Genomic DNA, 4,893 nt, shown 5'->3' with positions numbered 1-4,893 from the left:
AGTTATTCAAAATTTCAATCTTCCCAGCTTTCATAACACTGTCACAAGGATTCCTCTTCTCTGTTCCCTCTGACTTACAATTATAAATCAAAGATTAGAATAATTATCTCACCATAAAAGATATGCTGAAGATTCCTCTATAAGGGATCATTACTCGTTTTCAAATTGTTATGGCTTTAAGAACCTTTTCAGTTTTCCTGATGAATTTTACCTATTGACCAGTAATCAAAACAGCAAAAATAGCTCAAGTAATTTTATAATGTTGCTCACTCAGGGAACTTACAAAGTATTTCTCTTTGGATGCCAGCTTTGCTTTGTGTTAGGAGTGTGATCCAGCTCCCAGTTAAAGAATTCTGGCTTTTCTTTGAAAAGTACTTATTTGCCTCCCGACTGCGATCATGTGCTTTCAATTTCTTCTGCATTTCACCACTTACTTTCTACAGCATTCTTTTATGGCTGAGCGACTGCCTGGCAAAATAGGAGCTGAACCACAGTATGTAATTAAGTCCTTTGCACAATGGAAGTTAGTCATCGACAGGATTACACCACTGACTCTGGGTGCTGCAGGGGGAGTGAACAACACAAACAGAGAATTCTCCTACAGCCAGTGTCCTGAAGCATGGCATTGAGTTCTCTGTGCTGTCTTGATGCCATAACAAGAATCTCCAATAATTTGTTCTTCCAATTGAAAAAGAATCCATGATAAGTAGGAGCTTATGCCTTTTATATTTTTACACATATTTTATGTGTTAACAACTCTGAATGGATAATTTCAGTAGCGGAGCTTCACAATTTAAGCTGTGTTTTTGTTCATAGCTTTAAAAAAAAAAACACCATTAATTGTAAAACTACTTTGGAGAACAATGAAACAAATGCAGTCTCCCCTAACAATTAATGAAATAGAATATCGTATGAACTAGTTTAGAAACTTTGAATAGATTTCAGTTCTTCAAAATAGAACATTTGTATTTAAGAGTGATTTTTAAGATTGAGCTAAAGAGGCTGGTACGATGGTTCTGCTGTTAAAGGCACCTGCTGTTGAGCCCAGTAACCTGAGTTTAATCCCCTGTTTCTGTGAGGTTGAAGGAAAGAATGGAATTATAAGTTGTTCCCTGACCTCTGCACGAGTGCTGTGGCATGTGTGCACCTCCTTCCAACCTTACCCTCACACACCCGAATGCACACAAAATAAATAACAAATGTAATAGACAAACAATACTCTAGAGCTATTTTAACATATGATGCAAAATTCAATTTCAACTTCATGATCAGATATGTACCTAGAATGAAAAATAAAATGGAAAGCCATTATATGCCTGAAAAAGTAATAAAAGGGTGAATTGGGACAATAACTCAACTGGTAAACTGCTTGCTGTGAAGTCAGAGTGCCTAAGTTTTCATCATCAGTACCCATACAGAAAGGGCTTAGGCCATACTGCAATCCCCATCCTGGGGAGGTGGAAACAGAAGGATCCTTAAAACTCCTCAACCAATCAGCTGGTGCCCCCCAGGTCCCACTGAGAGATCCCATCTCAAAACAAAACAAAAACAACAAATAAGAAAACAAAAAGCCAGGTGGCCAGAGCTTGAGGTTAACCTCTGACTTAAACACATGCGTGCGTGCATACACACACACACACACACACACACACACACACACACCTGTAGATATACATGCAACCCCGCAAATACAAAAATAATGAAAGAAGGAAACATGGCTTTCTTAGCAACATTTTTTTTCAAGAAGCAATCCTGTTATATTTTTTAAGAGGAAAATAATTCATATTATCAAAATGCTTCTGAATCTGATTCAAATAAAATCAAGAGGGTCTAAGTGAGGTGCCGGTGAATTCTACAAGTGTAAAATCATAAAACTAAGGATTTCAGTGCCTTCGTTTGTTTGTGATATAGTGACAAAGAGGCTTATAGAAAGAACTCTGATTTGGAACTAAAGTATTCAGAAAGTCATTGCCCAACTTAGATCTGAAAGCATTTTATCTGCATTGTCCTCTAATAATGTCAAATTTCCAATTCTTAGACAGAGGGTTACCTTGCATTCTAACCTGAATTCTCTACAGTCACAGACAGGGGCCTGTATCAACCCATGTGTGTAGCTTGACAGTGTTTGCTAACACTGTTTTGCAGTACTGTGTACTTTTGACTTTGTCCAGAATCAGATGGCTTTGGCTGTATGAGTTTATTTCTCGATGGTGTATTCTACTTCACTAATCTAAATGTTTGTTTGAAGGCCAGCACCATGCTGTTTTTATTACTACAGCTCTGTGATATAATTTGCTGTTGCTTCTTCACAGTGAATGAAATTGTTGTTGGATTGAAGACAGCCTGTGTATGGATGGAGAAAATCTTTGCCAGATATTCAGTGAATACAGAATGCAAAAATAATTCAAAACATTTAAACACCAAAGAACACATGATTTGACCAGTAAAATGGGCACGTGAAATGAGCAAATATTTTTCAAAAGATGAAGGGAAAATAGCTAATAAGTGCATTAAAATTTTTTATTATGTTTAGCCATGAACAAAAAAATGTAAGTCAAAACAGTGAGGTTTCATCATAATCCAGACACAATAGTTATTTTCATCAAGAAAACAAAAACCAATCAATCAAACAAATAAGCAAGCAAACAAACAAAAAATAAATACTTAGAAAATGTCTAGAGAAAAATATTGATACATTATTAGTAGGAAATTAGTCCAGATGATATAGAAATTAGTCCTAATAGAAGTAACAGTGATCTAGCTATGCCACTCTTAGGTGCATATTCCTAATAATCTAAGCCAGAACACCTTATAGACCTGTCCATCCATGTTTATTATGACAGTATTCACATTAGCCACAATATAGAATCGTCATAGCTGCATATGTGTGTGTGTGTGTGTTTAGCATATATATACATATATATGTATATATATATATCATACATATATAAGGGTGTGTGGTGTAGTGTATATATATATATATATATATATATATGTATGTATGTGTAAGAGTTTTTGAAGTGATAACAATATCATGCAATTTTAAGGAATGTGTGTATAATTGGAGATCATCACATTTTAAGAAATGTGAAATTGGAGGGCTCTGTTAAAGAAAAGAAAGGGATCAGAGAAACTATGGGTGAAAAACTGAGGATAGTTGCAATGAAGGAGATCAATTCAGATTCTATGCATGTATGAAAATATCACAGTGGAACCATTATTCTGTATACTTAATATGCACTAATACAAAAGAAGAATGGCTAATCATATGATCTTATGGTTTATAATTGCAAAGAAAAACTCTGTTTTGATATTTTTGCTGTAAAGTTTTAATTGTAATAACAGGCACTTAAAAATACTGATCATAGGGAACCAAGAAGAATGAAGATGTTCAATGTGAGTATCCCGTTCAAAACTTAGGGATCACACTAGGCATGGCAGTGTGGAGCTCGTGGACATGCAGAGCCTGCAGTATAACATGCTTGTGAAACAGGTCGTATTTAGATCTCTGTGGAAAAGTAAGAATGACCGGCACCTCATGTGGACCTGCAGGCTGTTGAGCCTGGTGTACAGAGTAACTATTATTGTCATGCCCAGAAGGATTCTGTCAGTCACCCTGACCTCAAAAATGAGTAGTGGGCCAGGCTTCTGCCACCTGTCTGATGTTCTTGATCTGAGATGCCTTTGGTGGGCGCCTGGCACACAGCTTAGCCATGACTGATGCAGCTCACCTGCTTGTCAGTTTTGCCAACATGCTCTTTCTCCCTCTGTGTGTCTTCACGATCAGCCACCAAGACCATGATCTATTGCTGTTAGTGAGCCGAGGTGGTAGAGTTGTCTTTTTACTCCATCTTGGTGGTGACTGGCAAGCTCCTGTACTTGGTTGTGTATTGGATGATTTCTGTAGATTATGAGATCAAAGGGACACGTTGATCAGCACACTGTCTGTGGCTGTTGAGCATTATAATGGGGTTGGCCCTTCATCATTCTGAACATGGGAAAAGCCATGGCCAGGGGCATATCCTTGATAGCAGCAGCTAGCAACAGGAGAACCTGAGATGCCTTCATCCATGTGGTTGGGAACTTTGTACAAAATGTGAGCATCCCAGTTGCCTGTATTGTATACGTCAATCTTGAGTACAAGTATGTGGATCCCATAAACACTTTTATCTTCTCAATCCTTCTCTTGGGGACAATGTTAATAATCCTGGAAGATGGGATCATTGTACTTGTGGAAGGGAAAACCAAAGTTGTGGACTTCACATTTGTGAAGAATCTTCTACTACTTGTGGATAGCATGGAAGCTTTGCACAGCATGGATGTCTGGGCTCTGACCATGGCCCACATAATCTGTCTGTCTGCATAACCATCGTTCAGAATGCCGAAGTGCAGTCCATGTTGAAGACGGCTAGGGATCTCCTCCAAAGGAAGTTCGATTTCTACACTATAAGCAACCAAACTGAGAGCACTCTCAGGGAAGGAAGGACAGCTAGGAGTTTCAAGGCCTCTTGGACCAATGTCTTGGCTAGGTGCTTCAGGGGCATGGCTAGGGCATGTGGGTGGCACACGGAATATCCAGCCAGGACTCTGAATCTTCTTCAAGTTCAAGAAATAGCTTGAGCCACTTCACAGTGGAGCCTCTCTTCCTTTCCTCTCACAAGCCCACAGCCAGCCTCAGGACAAGGATGAGGGAGTTATAAAACCAGCATGGCCCTACTTCTCTTCCGAGATCAGCTCCTAGCAAGGCTGAGTTAGGGCTGTATCCTGATGTCATCCCAACACCACAGCTGGGAAGGCTCTGAGAAAACAACGCAGATTCCAGAAGGGGAATCTGGGCTTTCCTTTATCACCCAGGATCATTATGTCTTGAACCAAGAATTGAGCAAGATACAT

At 38.9% G+C, this 4,893-nt stretch overlaps 1 pseudogene; it reads left to right on the top strand.

Moving 5' to 3' along the window:
- Positions 1–3,457: 3,457 nt before the first annotated feature.
- LOC118593856 lies at positions 3,458–4,620 on the top strand (annotated as a pseudogene).
- Positions 4,621–4,893: the final 273 nt, after the last annotated feature.

This window comes from Onychomys torridus, chromosome 12 (genome assembly GCF_903995425.1).
Source record: "Onychomys torridus chromosome 12, mOncTor1.1, whole genome shotgun sequence".
Lineage (NCBI taxonomy): Eukaryota > Metazoa > Chordata > Mammalia > Rodentia > Cricetidae > Onychomys > Onychomys torridus.
This window is presented reverse-complemented; position numbering and strand designations above follow the sequence as displayed.